We start from the raw sequence: 17,385 nt of genomic DNA on the forward strand, positions 1-17,385 counted from the left end.
CATACAGATAAGACATCATTCCCTTACCATGTCCCCTGCCCAGGTGTGTGTCCATTAACACCCCATCCATTTTTCCACTCTCCATCTTCACAGATTCCCTGCACAAGGAAGAGGGCTTAGTGCCCAGATCTATGGCTAACGCGTTGTCAAGGTGTCACTTACATTTTAAAAACCCAAGAAGATGTCAGCAGCACCCAGCTCTTCCTGCTCCCTCTCTCCCTGGGCAGTTCAGCTGGGCTGCAAAAGCTCCTCAGTCAGTTAGACATCACAAAGGGACTGTGGGTTTCCCAGATAACTAGGGAATAAAACCCTCTTTGCAGGGGCCTGGCTGCAGTTGCTGGCCTGGCCAGCATTTTTGAGTGGGTCTACTCTACACACTAAGCATAGTTTGAGCCCACGCCCCCAGTCTGTGCAGACACAAATCAATCTGACTTGGGTCAGCAGGCACTCAGGACCCAGGTCCTAGGACACAGCGAGGGAGGATGGTCAGATACTGAGCCCAGTCCCAGTTATTGCACAGTGGGGTTGCTGGTCAAATGGCAGATCCAAATCAGAATGGCTGCATAGTTCAGTGTGGGCATGTAACACAACCCCCACTGTCCCCCCAAGTCCTCAACGGTGGATCAGGCAGAAGAAGATCGTTGGATCGACAATGGCTGTGAAAGTGGGTGAAGGCTGCAGCGAGTTGGGATCTCTAGTCATCTCGGACTTTCCCTGCTGCTAGGCCCCAGATCTCCTGCTTGTCATGATTGTGTGGTTGTTGCAAGCACATCAGCTGCCCCATGTTAAAAAAAAACACACGCAGGCATCTACCATGCCCTGAAGGTGTGTCTCAAGAAAACTGATGTGGACATCCAAGTAGGGTGACCGGATGTCCCGATTTTATGGGGACAGACCCAATACTTGGGGCTTTGTCTTATATAGGCTTCTATTACCAAGCACCCACTATCTTGATTTTTCACACTTGCTATCTGGTCACCTAATCGCAAGCTGGGAGGAGCACGCCACCAACTGACCTCAATGGCGCCACATCCTCCCTCAGGCAAATGGCCTGCTTCGAGGAGAAGCATCTTCCCCTCCAAGCCAAAAAGAGAGAGAAAAGGAAGGAAAAAGAAGAACTTTCTCCCAGCAGGCAGCTGATCCACCAGAAATATCTGTACCTACTGTGGGCAGATCTGTGGTTCCAGGCTCGGACTCCTGTGTCATCTCAGGACCCACATGTAAATCCACGCTAGAGATCATCCTCGAATTGAGGGATCGCCACTGGTGGCGGACATGTCACACAACTGTGACACCTGGGTCAAACACATGTAAACCCAGGTTCACAATGCAGTGGGGATGGTTAAACATGAGCTTGGAAACAACCAGTCCTCAAGCACAGGTCACACAGTCCTTTGAGAGAGATGTCACCCTTGAACCCTGCTGATTTTCCTCTTCTTTTTGGGTTTCTTAGACCACTAAGAGCTGTAGGTTTGTCACAGGACAAACAGCCTTTGTTGGTCTCTGAGACAATCAAGTCTGCGGCTGTCTGGATGAGGAAAGAGAAGGGCAGAAAGATTATTCTGGAAGAGAGGCTGAGTCAGAAGCATTTGGAGTAGCAGCAGTAGTAGGTTGTTATCCTGTATGTAGACTAGCCATTGGTTTGGGGAGCGGGGAATGAGACACACACACAAACTTCCAGGGAATTTTACAGCTATTTTCTATCAGCTGGGGAATGTAGAAAATGCACTATCCAACCCCTGCAGTATCCCTATGCATCTTCAATAACTCCTGTCATCCCCCCTCCACATGATCCTAACTCCCTTCCACCCTCAGTGGCTCCTGGCTCTGTCTCCTCCCTGCTCCTCACCCTTTTGAACTGAAATCAGGCTGCTTATTACTCCTATTCCACACTGCTTGGTGCCAGCATCGGGATCCTGGAGAGCACTGGAGAGACATACTCTCTGATCTCCTTGCTGGTGCTCGGTACCACACCAAACCCTGGTGTCCTCTCCATGGCTGCAGCATAGAGGGAGCCCAGTGAGATGGGCTGAGAGTTAAGGTGGTGATGAAAGGCAGACAGTTTGCGGGGGAGGAATTCTTTCTTTTTCCACTTTCTGTTCTTTCCTTTCCCTGCCAGGATGGCGGCTTGTATTTCAGATGAGACAGTTACTGAAAATGCAGGAGGTTTTAGAGCAGAAAGAGCCCGTGAGCTCAGGGGAACCTGCTCCCTTCCTGAATTTCATCCCAGCTGGGATCTGCTAGATGGGAGAGACCCAGAGCTCTGCTTGTAGCTGGAGCTTGAGCATCTACACTGCAATTAAATAGCCTGAGCTCTGTGAGCCTGAGTCAGCTGGCACAGGCCAGCCCTGGGGTTTTCAATTGCAGTTTAGACTTGCCCTGAGCCCCTGTGCAGGGCTGTACCTATAGCGCCAGCCCGGAAGGGATGGCGCCACCATGTGGCTGCTTTATCCATTCCATGCTGGGGTGCTTTTACAGGGGAACACATTTTCTCTGCAGGGAGCCACGAGCAGAAAAACCTGTTTCTGCCTGTCTAAGCTACAGCATTAGGCCTCCTGGAAACTCTCTTTTGTGCATCTGTAGTCTCTTCCTGTCCCTTCCCCGCACCTGGCTGCAGGTGCCATTTGGCCCTGGTACCTTGTCTTGCCTTGGTTCCTAGCTGTGTTCTCTTGGCACAGATCTCCCAGCTCTGGCAGAGTTCTGGGGGTTTTGGGGAGAGGATGTTTGGTGTTTGTTTGGCGGAGGATCACAGTGACTGTTGTTGAGTCACATCAGGATGTGTTTTGTGAATCTTAATCCAGGCGAGTGATGCTGTTATTTTATAACCAGCAACAGAGGGTGTGTGTCCCTGACACTTTTCCCAGGATCTGCCTCTCAGCACCTTATTCACTGCAGATTGGAATCTTAATCTAGCACCAGGTTGAGGATTTCCCTGGTTTAGTCGCACACTGCAATTCGATTGAACAGTGGGAAGGAAAAGCCTGGGCTTTTGTATATTTCTGAAACTCTGCGTGATGGTGGACATCTTTACGTTCCCTGTGTGTCAGGGTAACACCCACCTCTGCGTGTGGCTCGAATCAACAAACAATAATGTTGCAGCAAAGGGGAATAAAAGAAAAACTAGATGAAAGGAACTTTTGTGAAATAGTTTGGCCTTTGTGCTCATAGAATCATAGAATATCAGGGTTGGAAGGGACCTCAGGATGTATCTAGTCCAACCCCCTGCTCAAAAAAGGACCAATCCCCAACTAAATCATCCCAGCCAGGGCTTTGTCAAGCCTGACCTTCAAAACTAAAAAGGAAGGAGATTCTACCACCTCCCTAGGTAATGTATTCCAGTGCTTCACCACCCTCCTAGGGAAAAAGTTTTTCCTAATATCCAACGTAAACCTCCCCCACTGTAACTTGAGACCATTACTCCTTGTTCTGTCATCTGCTACCACTGAGAACAGTCTAGATCCATCCTCTTTGGAACCCCCTTTCAGGTAGTTGAAAGCAGCTATCAAATCCCCCCTCAGTCTTCTCTTCCGCAGACTAAATAACCCCAGTTCCCTCAGCCTCTCCTCATAAGTCATGTGTTCCAGTCCTCTAATCATTTTTGTTGCCTCCGCTGGACTCTTTACAATTTTTCCGCATCCTAGTAGTGTGGGGCCCAAAACTGGACACAGTACTCCAGATGAAGTGGGACAAAATACAACATGGTTTTACAAAAGGTAGATCATGCCAAACCAACCTAATCTCCTTTTTTGAAAAGGTAACAGATTTTTTAGATAAAGGAAATGCAGTGGATCTAATTTACCTAGATTTCAGTAAGGTATTTGATACCGTGCCACATGGGGAATTATTAGTTAAATTGGAGAAGATGGGGATCAATATGAACATGGAAAGGTGGATAAGGAATTGGTTAAAGGGGAGACTGCAACGGGTCCTACTGAAAGGTGAACTGTCAGGTTGGAGGGAGGTTACCAGTGGAGTTCCTCAGGGATCGGTTTTGGGACCAATCTTATTTAATCTTTTTATTCCTGACCTTGGCCCAAAAAGTGGGAGTGTGCTAATAAAGTTTGCAGACGATACAAAGCTGGGAGGTATTGCCAATTCGGAGAAGGATCGGGATATTATACAGGAGGATCTGGATGACCTTGTAAACTGGAGTAATAGTAATAGGATGAAATTTAATAGTCAGAAGTGTAAGGTTATGCATTTCGGGATTAATAACAAGAATTTTAGTTATAATTTGGGGACGCATCAATTAGAAGTAACGGAAGAGGAGAAGGACCTTGGAGTATTGGTTGATCATAGGATGACTATGAGCTGCCAATGTGATATGGCTGTGAAAAAAGCTAATGCGGTTTTGGGATGCCTCAGGAGAGGCATTTCCAGTAGGGATAAGGAGGTTTTAGTACCGTTATACAAGGCACTGGTGAGACCTCACCTAGAATACTGTGTGCAGTTCTGGTCTCCCATGTTTAAAAAGGATGAATTCAAGCTGGAGCAGGTCCAGAGAAGGGCTACTAGGATGATCCGAGGAATGGAAAACTTGTCTTATGAAAGGAGACTTAAGGAGCTTGGCTTGTTTAGCCTAACTAAAAGAAGGTTGAGGGGAGATATGATTGCTCTCTATAAATATATCAGAGGGATAAATACAGGAGAGGGAGAGGACTTATTTCAGCTCAGTACCAATGTGGACACAAGAACAAAGGGGTATAAACTGGCCACCAGGAAGTTTAGACTTGAAATCAGACGAAGGTTTTTAACCATCAGAGGAGTGAAGTTTTGGAATAGCCTTCCAAGGGAAGCAGTGGGGGCAAAAGATCTATCTGGTTTTAAGAATCTACTTGATAAGTTTATGGAGGAGATGGTATGATGGGATAATGGGATTTTGGTAAGTAATTGATCTTTAAATATTCAGGGGAAATAGGATTAATCCCCTGAGATGGGATATTAGATGGATGGGATCTGAGTTACCCAGGAAAGAAGTTTCTGTAGTATCTGGCTGGTGAATCTTGCCCATATGTTCAGGGTTTAGCTGATCGCCATATTTGGGGTCGGGAAGGAATTTTCCTCCAGGGCAGATTGGAGAGGCCCTGGAGGTTTTTTGCCTTCCTCTGTAGCATGGGGCATGGTTGACTTGAGGGAGGCTTCTCTGCTCCTTGAAGTCTTTAAACCATGATTTATGGACTTCAATAGCTCAGACACGGGTGAGGTTTTTCGCAGGAGTGGGTGGGTGAGATTCTGTGGCCTGCGCTGTGCAGGAGGTCGGACTAGATGATCAGAATGGTCCCTTCTGACCTTAGTATCTATGAATCTATGAATCTAAGATGAGGCCTCACCAATGTTGAATAGAGGGGAATGATCATGTCCCTCGATCAGCTGGCAATGCCCCTACTTATACATCCCAAAATGCCATTAGCCTTCTTGGCAACAAGAGCACACTGTTGACTCATAACCAGCTTCTCATCCACTGTAACCCCTAGGTCCTTTTCTGCAGACCTGCTGCTTAGCCATTCGGTCCCTAGTCTGTAGCTGTGCATGAGATTCTTCCGTCCTAAGTGCAGGACTCTGCACTTGTCCTTGTTGAACCTCATCAGATTGCTTTTGGCCCAATCCTCTAATTTGTTTAGGGCCCTCTGTATCCTATCCCTACCCTCCAGCAAATCTACCTCTCCTCCCAGTTTAGTGTCATCTGCAAACTTGCTGAGGGTGAAGTCCACACCGTCCTCCAGCTCATTAATGAAGATATTGAACAAAACCGGCCCCAGGACCCACTCTTGGGGCACTCCGCTTGATACTGTCTGCCAACTAGACATGGAGCCATTGATCACTACCCCTTCAGCCCGACAATCTAACCAGCTTTCTATCCACCTTATAGTTCATTCATCCAGCCCATACTTCTTTAACTTGCTGGCAAGAATACTGTGGGAGACTGTGTCAAAAGCTTTGCTAAAGTCAAGGAACAACATGTCCACTGCTTTCCCCTCATCCACAGAGCCAGTTATGTCATCATAGAAGGCAGTTAGATTAGTCAGGCATGACTTGCCCTTGGTGAATTCATGCTGACTGTTCCTGATCACTTTCCTCTCCTCTAAGTGCTTCAGAGTTGATTCCTTGAGGACCTGCTCCATGATTTTTCCAGGGACTGAGGTGAGGCTGACTGGCCTGTAGTTCCCCGCATCCTCCTTCTTCCCTTTTTTAAAGGTGGGCTGGGGTAATATAGCAAATTCCAGCACAGGGCAAGGGGGGGTAACAAACCTTAGCCCATTATTTTGCCTTTAGCCAAGTGCTTGGGCATAAAATCAACTGTTCTTAATGGGGGTAGGAGTCAGCAATTATTGAATTAAAAAATCTTCAGGGAAGTAGCTGCAAGTGGTCGCCAAAGGTTTCTTTGTGTTCACATCTGTACAGGAATGAGGCATAAAGCAGAAATGGGGGGAGGGAGCTCTAAATTTAAATCAGTTTTAGAGAGAAAAGTGTTCAAACACAGTGAGACTCAGCTGCTTCCCCCATGCCTTACGTGGAGATTAGCTGCCAACAGCTGCAGCTGCTGCTCTGAGGGGAGCGGTATAAGCTATCTGCCTGTGGGTGAAGCCCACCAGCTGGTTCACCTGGGGCAGAAGGTGAGTGGCTGGGCAGGGATGCTGCACTGGCTGGGTCTGAAATATGAGCACGGATCTAAGGAACCTGCCTCCAGTGCAGGTCGAGGATGCTGAGGCAGTGGAATATCAGCATTACAGTCATCAAGAGTCAAAGCTGCTTGGGGGTGAGCATGTGGGGCAATGGCCCTAGTGGATTTTTTGTGCACCCCTTTCAGTACATGCCCACAACTACCTGGCTTTCTCATTGCACTATGGTTGTGTGCTCTGTGGAAAGGGGCTTCTAGGAATCCATATTTCCAGCTGCATTAAAGAGTCATAAAGGAGAAGGAAAAGTTAATGCCTTAGAAAAATCTGCATGTGTGTGTTAGATGGATGGGAGAGTGTCTAGAAACCATTCTGCTCTAAAGAAAAGGAGTACTCGTGGCCCCTTAGAGACTAACAAATTTATTTGAGCATAAGCTTTCATGAGCTACAGCTCACTTCATCGGATGCATCCAATGAAGTGAGCTGTAGCTCACGAAAGCTTATGCTCAAATAAATGTGTTAGTCTCTAAGGGGCCACGAGTCCTCCTTTTCTTTTTTGCGAATACAGACTAACACGGCTGCTACTCTGAAACCTGTCATTCTGCTCTAGTCTCTTTTCTCTGATTTCCTTTAGAAAATCTGAAGCAGGCAGCAAAAATAATTGCCTTCTCTGAGGCTTGAACTCAGGACCTTCAGATTATGAGACTGATGCACTGCCAACTGTGCTCAGAAGGCTTGGGAAGCTTTTTGCCTCAGTGCATATAGGACCCTCCTGCAGCAGTGGCTGGGGCAGGGAAGGAGCCTGGGGTGCGCTGGAAGAAGCAGGGAGATCTGGTGCCCAGAGACCTGTCCCGGCACCTTTCTCAGCAGCAAATAAATCAATTCTCCCCGCCCCTCAACAATCCACCTGGAGCTAATGGCAGCACAAAGGGTGGTTCCCAAGCTATGTACCAACCTCCACATTTTAGAGTTTAGAACTTACTCCCATTACCCTAGTGTCATAACCATACAGCTAAGGGTAACCTAGAGTTCCTCCGTATCTGTTAGGGGTTAAGAAGCTCAAATAACCTGGTTGGCACCTGACCAAAAGGACCAATGGGGAAAGAAGATACTTTCAAATCTTCAGGGGGACGCTTTGTTTGGTGTGTTCTCTTGGGAAGCAGGGAAGCATCAGGTCAGAAAACCCCTTCTCCTATAAACCATCCTAAAAGTCTCTCATATTACAAAAATTGTAAGTAAAAGCCAGGCAAGGCGTGTTAGATTATTTTTTTGTTCCTCTTCTGAATTTTTCCTTTGCTGGAGGGAGGTTTCTTCCTGTTTTTTTGTAACTTTGAAACTAAGCCAAGAGGAAGTTCTGCTGTGTTTTTGAATCCTTTGTTACCCTGTAAAGTTATTTTCCATCCTGATTTTACAGAGGTGATTTTTATATTTAAAAAAAATAAAATTCTTCTTTTAAGAACCTGTCTGATTTCTCTATTGTCCTAACACCCAGGGGTTTGGGTCTGTGCTCACTTTGTAACCAATTGGTTAGGATATTATTCTCAAACCTCTCCAGGAATGGGGGTGTAGGGCTTGGGGGATACTTTGGGGGAACAGGAATGCCAAGTGGTCCTTTCCTTGATTCTTTGTTAAATCACTTGGTGGTGGCAGAATACCCTCCAAGGACAAAGACTTTGTGCCTTGGGGAAGTTTTAACCTAAGCTGGTAGAAATAAGCTTAGGGGGTCTTTCATGCAGTTCCCACATCTATACCCTAGAGCAGCGGTCTCCAAACTTTTTGGATCATGCTCTAAGGAAGCACCAAAAAAAAAAAAAAAAGAAGAAGAAGAAGAGCTGCTGCTGGAGAGAGACGAGCTGCTGCCAGCGAAGAATCAAAGGTCTAGGAGCACAGCTGCAGCCATGCCAGCAGCACACCCCCAGGGATGGTCTTGTGCACCCCCTGGGGTACATGCACCGCACTTTGGAGACCACTGCCCTAGAGTTCAGAGGGAACCCTGACACCTAGTATGGCACTTTCCATGTGAATTAGGCAAAGCAAGTTGAGGAAGTTACCTGGATAATAGAAACTAGGGCTCCAGGTAAGATTTGAACTCATAACCCCAGCAGCATTCCCCTTTGCACTAGCCAGTTGCACCACTGCAGATGCTTTTTAGACAGCATTGGGAAGTAGGCAGTTATCCGTCTCTGTGGTTCACACCTTTGCCTGGTAATTGAAAGACTGATGCTTCAAACCTAACTAAAGATGTGGCTTTTCAGTGATGAGACTCCAGTACATTTTAAAAGGAAGAAAATCTCCTCTCTTCTGGTCTAGCCCCATTTGACTCCTTCTTCCGGTCTTCTCCCCCAGCCTCTTTCCTTCCCCGTTGGGGCCATGCAGAGAGGAGCCCCAGTCAGTCTCTGTCACAGAGAGTCTGTATCCCATAAAGGGAGGGAGGGGTCGCTGTAAAGCACTGATAATGGGTGGTGGAGGGATTTGTGTGGTTAGGGGGAGAAAGGCTGGAGAACTAACAGTGAGGCCCAGAGAGATTCCCCCTCAGATCGGAGAGATCCCCTGCTGCCCACCATCACGCAGCTGTGGAAAGAACAACAAACTCGGGATTGCTTGGGGAAGCCACCTTTAAAAACACAAGTGTAACTTGCTAAAATTACATTTTAATAAGATCATAATCTCCTGAAAGCCAGCATCACAATCACTGGCATGACTTTGTTCTGATATTTTACCAGCCACAGCCACAAAGCGAGTCAAATTACAGCTCCCGTTCAAAGTCAATGCACACACAAGAATCCAGAGACTTTTCATTCCTTAGGTTCTGCTGCCATTTCATTTTTGTCCTGTTCCAAGATTTATCATTGTGCAAAGCAATGTTAGGCCCTTGGGAGAGTCCCCCCAGGTCCTGCCTGCCTCCACCAGACAATTTAAAAGGGCCTGTCCTCCCCCCCCCGACCAGCAGCAGCCCAATGGGGCTAAGGCAGCTTCCTGCCCGCTCTTGCGCCGTGTGGCATGCCACTCTCAGAAGCGGCTGGCATGTCCCTGGTGTGGGGGTGGGGGTCTTTATGCGCTGCGCCCGCCCCGAGGGCTGACTCTGCCAACTGTGGCAATGGGAGCTCCAGGGGTGGCGTCTGCGGGCAGCGCTGCGCAGAGAATCCCCCTCCCCCCACCTAGGGTCTGCTGCCAGAGGGGGGTGCGGGTCACTTTCAGGATATGCCTGAGGTAAGTGCCACACCTCTCACCCTCTTCTGCATCGCCAACCCCCTGCGCGACCCCAGACCCTGCACTCAAACTATCTCCCAGAGCCCCACCCCTCTCCCATACCCAAACTCCCTCCCAGAGCCTTAGGCAGGTGTGTGTGTGGGGGGGGCAGGACTTGGTCCCATTCTGGGCACCACCAAAAATTATACATCCCTGTCAAGCCCAACCTTCTGCTGATGCACCTCAGCCCCCACCCGTGCAGGGTTTGAAACTTGCATTACAATTCCAGAACATTGGGGGATTTCAGCTCCCCTTTGTCCAGAGGGAACCTTCACCCCACTCCCAACCAGATTCTTGTCCATGGGATCACTGAAGGGGAGCTGGGTCCCTCTTTGTCTTTTCTCTCTCTAGGACAGGCCAGGGTGCCTAGAACTGGGGCATCTGAGCACCCAGGACCTTCTGTGGAGCTGCCCTTCCCCTTCCCCTTCTATGGTCTCATCTGTCATTGACTCCAGCCTTTTTTCAATCCAGCCTCAGCACCATCCCAAGCAAGCTGCACTCGCCTCAAAAAGACAGTATCCCCTGGTGGGTGTAAATCACTGACCTCTCTCCTCTCTGAGCACTGACTGCTCCTCAGTCTGTGCAGATGGGACCTTTCCCTCCAGTGCTGGAGGATTCTCCCTTCTCATCTACCATTGTCCCAAACAGCACAGTGAGTGGGAATCTTAAAAGTACCAAGGTGACTTAGGAGCTGTCAAGGTTCCTTCCCCACTCTGAACTCTAGGGTACAGAGGTGGGGACCTGCATGAAAACCTCCTAAGCTTACTTTTACCAGCTTAGGTTAAAACTTCCCCAAGGTACAAACTCTTTTACCCTTTGCCCTTGGACTTCCACCACCACCACCAAATGTCTAACCCGGTTTATTTTTTGAGAAAGAGTTGTTTGGAAACGTCTTTCCCCGCAAAATCCTCACCAAAACCTTGCACCCTCCTGCCTGGGGAAGGCTTGATAAAAATCCTCACCAATTTGCTAAGTGACCACAGACCCAAACCCTTGGATTTTAAGAACAATGAAAAAAACATTCCATTTCTTAAAAGAAGAATTTTAATATAAGAAAAGGTAAAAAGAATCACCTCTGTAAAATCAGGATGGTAAATACCTTACAGATTAATTAGATTCAAAACATAGAGAATCCCTCTAGGCAAAACCTTAAGTTACAAGAAAGACACAAAGACAGGAATATCCATTCTATTCAGCACAACTTAATTTTCTCAGCCATTTAAAGAAATCATAATCTAACGCATATCTAGCTAGATTACTTACTATGTTCTAAGACTCCATTCCTGTTCTGTCCCCGGCAAAAGCATCACACAGACAGACAGACCCTTTGTTTCTCCCCGCTCCAGCTTTGAAAGTATCTCGTCTCCTTATTTCAGAGTAGCAGCCGTGTTAGTCTGTATTCGCAAAAAGAAAAAGAGTACTTGTGGCACCTTAGAGACTAAGGTGCCACAAGTACTCCTTTTCTTTTTGTCTCCTCATTTGTCATTGTGGTCAGGTGCCAGTGGGGTTATCCAAGCTTCTTAACCCTTTACAGGTGAAAGGGTTTTTCCTCTGGCCAGGAGGGATTTTAAAGGTGTTTACCCTTCCCTTTATATTTATGAGAGGAGCAGAAAGCCCCCAGACCTTCCATGCAATTGGCACTTGCCCATCACTAAGCAGGATTGAAACTCCTGTAGGGAGACTGCTGGGCCACATCCCCGCTGGTCATGAACAAGTGAAAAGAGAACTTGGAGATTGAACCCAGGGCCTCATACATACAAAGCATATGCGGCAGCACTGCCGCCACTGAATTACATCCCCAGCTGGGCAGTGTCTGCTACGGGTTACACTCAGAGCCTTCCTGTTTCCAGAGCATCCAGGGGCCTAACAGCAGCAGGGGGACACATTCCCTGCTCTGAGGGCCAAACCTCCTGTCCTGGAGGTTGCTGGTTCTTAGGGGTCACTTTGCAGAAGGGCCAGATTCCATGTGTGGGGCAGAGAGAGTGTCTGCCGTGGACTCAGGGTGCAGAGATGCACTCAGCCCTCTTCCCTGCATTGGCTGGGTAGTGCTGCCACCCCCTGCTGGAAGGTAATGGGGGTGGGGAGAGCAGCTCAACACCTCACAGTGGTGGCAGAAGTGGTGTGGCAAGCTCCAGATGTTTCTATGCTCTACTATTTCCACTTGCCTGTAAAGTCCAGCTTTCTCCAGCACATTCACTGTGATGCAATCAGGTCACTGTTTCCATGGCTGTACAGCAAAGAATTATTCCCGGTTTCCCTTCTATCTGCAGCATGATTAGCCTGTGTTAGTGGTAATGAGGTGGATCTAGTTGTAGATGGCAAAAAGAAAAGTAGGACTTTTCCTTAGAGACACCTTAGTGTCACCTTAGAGACTAACAAATTTATTTGAGCATAAGTTTTCATGAGCTACTGCTCACTTCATCGGGTGCATTTGGTGGAAAAAACAGAGGGGAGATTGATATACACACACAGAGAACATGAAACAATGGGTTTATCATACACACTGTAAGGAGAGTGATCACTTAAGATGAGCCATCACCAGCAGCAGGGGGGGGAAGGAGGAAAACCTTTCATGGTGACAAGCAAGGTAGGCTATCTCCAGCAGTTAACAAGAATATCTGATGAACAGTGGGGGTAGGCTGGGGGGGGGAGAAATAACATGGGGAAATAGTTTTACTCTGTGTAATGACTCATCCATTCCCAGTCTCTATTCAAGCCTAAGTTAATTGTATCCAGTTTGCAAATTAATTCCAATTCAGCAGTCTCTCGTTGGAGTCTGTTTTTGAAGCTTTTTTGTTGAAAGATAGCCACTCTTAGGTCTGTGATCGAGTGACCAGAGAGATTGAAGTGTTCTCCGACTGGTTTTTGAATGTTATAATTCTTGACGTCTGATTCGTGTCCATTTATTCTTTTACGTAGAGACTGTCCAGTTTGACCAATGTACATGGCAGAGGGGCATTGCTGGCACATGATGGCATATATCACATTGGTAGATGCGCAGGTGAACGAGCTTCTGATAGTGTGGCTGATGTGATTAGGCCCTATGACAGTGTCTCCTGAGTAGATACAGTTGGCAATGGGCTTTGTTGCAAGGATACGTTCCTGGGATAGTGTTTTTGTTGTGTGGTTACTGGTGAGTATTTGAGTGAAATCCCTGCAAGCTACATGGACACTTTTCAAAGACACGATAATAGATGTTCAACTTAAATGTATACCCCAAATTAAAAAACACAGTAAAAGAATTTAAAAAGAGCCACTGTGGCTTAATAACCATGTAAAAGAAGAAGTGAGAGATAAAAAGGCATCTTTTAAAAAGTGGAAGTCAAATTGTAGTGAGGTAAATAGAAAGGAGCACAAACACTGCCAAATTAAGTGTAAAAATGTAATAGGAACAGCCAAAAAGGAGTCTGAAGAACAGCTAGTCAAAAACTCAAAAGGTAATAAAATGTTTTTTAAGTACATCAGAAGCAGGAAGCCTGCTAAACAACCAGTGGGGCCCCTGGACAATCGAGATGCAAAGGAGCACTTAAAGATGATAAAGTCATTGCAGAGAAACTAAATGAATTCTGTGCTTCAGTCTTCACGGCTGAGGGTGTTAGGGAGATTCCCAAACCTGAGCTGTCCTTTGTAGGTGACAAATCTGAGGAATTGTCACAGATTGAAGTGTCATTAGAGGAGGTTTTGGAATTAATTGAGAAACTTAACAGTAACAAGTCACCAGGATTAGATGGCATTCACCCAGGAGTTCTGAAAGAACTCAAATGTGAAATTGCGGAACTGTTAACTATGGTTTGTAACCTGTCCTTTAAATCAGCTTCTGTACCCAATGACTGGAAGATAGCTAATGTTACACCAATATTTAAAAAGGGCTCTAGAGGGGATCCTGGTAATTACAGACTGGTAAGTCTAATGTCAATGCTGGGAAAATTGTTGGGCAAAAGTCAACATGGTTTCTGTAAAGGGAAATCATGTCTTACTAATCTGTAAACTCAGGAATAGTACCGAATGATTGGAGAATTGCTAATATAGTTCCTATTTTTAAGAAAGGAAAAAAAAGTGATCCGGGTAACTACAGGCCAGTTAGTTTGACATCTGTAGTATGCAAGCTCCTGGAAAAAATTTTGAAGGAGAAATTAGTTCAGGACATTGAAGTCAATGGTAAATGGGACAAAATACAAGATGGTTTTACAAAAGGTAGATCGTGCCAAACCAACCTAATCTCCTTTTTTGAAAAAGTAACAGATTTTTTAGATAAAGGAAATGCAGTGGATCTAATTTACCTAGATTTCAGTAAGGCGTTTGATACCGTGCCACATGGGGAATTATTAGTTAAATTGGAGAAGATGGGGATCAATATGAACATCAAAAGGTGGATAAGGAATTGGTTAAAGGGGAGACTGCAACGGGTCCTACTGAAAGGCGAACTGTCAGGTTGGAAGGAGGTTACCAGTGGAGTTCCTCAGGGATCGGTTTTGGGACCAATCTTATTTAATCTTTTTATTCCTGACCTTGGCCCAAAAAGTGGGAGTGTGCTAATAAAGTTTGCAGACGATACAAAGCTGGGAGGTATTGCCAATTCGGAGAAGGATCGGGATATTATACAGGAGGATCTGGATGACCTTGTAAACTAGAGTAATAGTAATAGGATGAAATTTAATAGTCAGAAGTGTAAGGTTATGCATTTCGGGATTAATAACAAGAATTTTAGCTATAAGTTGGGGACGCATCAATTAGAAGTAACGGAAGAGGAGAAGGACCTTGGAGTATTGGTTGATCTTAGGATGACTATGAGCTGCCAATATGATATGGCTGTGAAAAAAGCTAATGCGGTTTTGGGATGCCTCAGGAGAGGCATTTCCAGTAGGGATAAGGAGGTTTTAGTACCGTTATACAAGGCACTGGTGAGACCTCACCTAGAATACTGTGTGCAGTTCTGGTCTCCCATGTTTAAAAAGGATGAATTCAAACTGGAGCGGGTCCAGAGAAGGGTTACTAGGATTATCCGAGGAATGGAAAACTTGTCTTATGAAAGGAGACTTAAGGAGCTTGGCTTGTTTAGCCTAACTAAAAGAAGGTTGAGGGGAGATATGATTGCTCTCTATAAATATATCAGAGGGATAAATACAGGAGAGGGAGAGGACTTATTTCAGCTCAGCACCAATGTGGACACAAGAACAAAGGGGTATAAACTGGCCACCAGGAAGTTTAGACTTGAAATCAGACGAAGGTTTTTAACCATCAGAGGAGTGAAGTTTTGGAATAGCCTTCCAAGGGAAGCAGTGGGGGCAAAAGATCTATCTGGCTTTAAGATTCTACTCGATAAGTTTATGGAGGAGATGGTATGATGGGATAATGGGATTTTGGTAAGTAATTGATCTTTAAATATTCAGGGTAAATAGGCCAAATCCCCTGAGATGGGATATTAGATGGATGGGATCTGAGTTACTATAGAAAATTCTTTCCTGGGTGTCTGGCTGGTGAATCTTGCCCATATGCTCAGGGTTTAGCTGATTGCCATATTTGGGGTCGGGAAGGAATTTTCCTCCAGGGCAGATTGGAGAGGCCCTGGAGGTTTTTCGCCTTCCTCTGTAGCATGGGGCATGGTTGACTTGAGGGAGGCTTCTCTGCTCCTTGAATTCTTGAAGTCTTTGAACCATGATTTAAGGACTTCAATAGCTCAGACATGGGTGAGGTTTTTCATAGGAGTGGGTGGGTGAGATTCTGTGGCCTGCGCTGTGCAGGAGGTCGGACTAGATGATCAGAATGGTCCCTTCTGACCTTAGTATCTATGAATCTATGAATCTATAATCTATTAGAGTTCTTTGAATGGGCTACAAACATGTGGACAAGGGGGATCCAGTGGACATAGTGTACTTAGATTTCCAAAAAGCCTTTGACAAGGTCCCTCACCAAAGGCTCTTGCGTAAATTAAGTTGCCATGGGATAAAAGGGAAGATCCTTTCATGGATTGAGAACTGGTTAAAAGACAGGGAACAAAGGATAGGAAGAAATGGTCAATGTTCCGAATGGAGGGGGTAACTAGTGGTGTTCCCCAAGGGTCAGTCCTAGGACCAATCCTATTCAACTTATTCATAAATGATCTGGAGAAAGGGGAAAATAGTGAGGTGGCAAAGTTTGCAGATGATACTAAACTGCTCAAGAGAGTTAAGTCCAAGGCAGACTGTGAAGAACTTCCAAAAGATCTCACAAAACTAAGTGATTGGGCAACAAAATGGCAAATGAAATTTAATGTGGATAAATGTAAAGTAATGCAGATTGGAAAAAATAACCCCAATATGACTGGGGGTTAATTTAGCTCCAGCTAATCAGGAGAAAGATCTTGGAGTCATCGTGGATAGTTCTCTGAAGACGTCCACGCAGTGTGCAGCGGCAGTCAAAAAAGCAAACGGGATCTTAGGAATTACTAAAAAAGGGATGGAGAATAAGACGGAGAATATCTTATTGCCCTTATATAAATCCATGGTACGCCCACATCTTGAATACTGTGTCTAGATGTGGTCCCCTCATCTCAAAAAATATACTGGCATTAGAAAAGGTTCAGAGAAGGGCAACTAAAATGATTAGGGCTTTGGAATGGGCTCCATATGAGGAGAGATTAAAGAGGCTAGGACATTTCAGCTCAGAAAAGTGGAATCTAAGGGGGGATATGATAGAGGTACATAAAATCATGAGTGATGTGAAGAAAGTGAAGAAGGAAAAGTTATTTCCTTGTTCCCATAATATAAGAACTGGGGGCCACCAAATGAAATTAATGGGTATAAGGTTTAAAACAAATAAAAGGAAGTTCTTCTTCACTCAGCGCACAGTCAACCTGGGAAACTCCTTGCCTGAGGAGGTTGTGAAGACTAGGACTATAACAGGGTTTAAAAGAGAACTGGATAAACTCATGGAGGCTAAGTCATTAATGGCTATTAGCCAGGATGGGTAAGGAATGGTGTCCCTAGCCTCTGTTTCTCAGAGGGTGGAGATGGATGGTAGGAGAGAGATCACTGATCATTACGTGTTAGGTTCACTCCCTCTGGGGCACCTGGCATTGGCCACTTTCAGTAGACAGGATACTGAGCTGGATGGACCTTTGGTCTGACCCCGTATGGCCGTTCTTATGTTGCTGTAGATTGCTGTTCATTTCCTTCCCTGATAATTCAGACAGAGCCTTTCCATCATATCGCCAGCACATAGGTGATTCCAATCACAGGGGGCAGGTTTTCTCTGGGGCACTGAGCTATGCCGGGTGGTTGGTGGCTGCTTTTTCCCCCTCACCCGGGAGTAAACTCAGCTTCTTATTCCATCCTTGATGTTTCACGTAATAACAACAGCAGCATGAAGAAAGAGGTGGATGGGGTGGGTTTCAGGGGAGGGGCACAGAGGTGAGAGCAGTGGGCAGAGCGGGTATCAGGGGAGGGGTTGCAGAGGTGCAAGCAGTGGGCAGGGGGCATCTTAGGGGAGGGGGCAGAGAGGTGTGGGAGGTGGGCAGGGCGGGTCTCAGGGGAGGGGAAGA

General features: G+C 46.2%; 1 protein-coding gene and 1 non-coding gene across 7 annotated transcripts in view; one reads left to right on the top strand and one right to left on the bottom strand.

The window, feature by feature from the left end:
• LOC119849376 (zinc finger protein 420-like) overlaps positions 1–17,385 on the top strand; it is a 3,142,523-nt gene that overhangs the window by 1,419,504 nt on the left and 1,705,634 nt on the right. The window lies entirely within an intron of this gene.
• TRNAM-CAU lies at positions 7,280–7,352 on the bottom strand. Its single transcript has one exon. It is a non-coding gene; the product is annotated as a tRNA-Met (tRNA).

This window comes from Dermochelys coriacea, chromosome 28 (genome assembly GCF_009764565.3).
Source record: "Dermochelys coriacea isolate rDerCor1 chromosome 28, rDerCor1.pri.v4, whole genome shotgun sequence".
Lineage (NCBI taxonomy): Eukaryota > Metazoa > Chordata > Testudines > Dermochelyidae > Dermochelys > Dermochelys coriacea.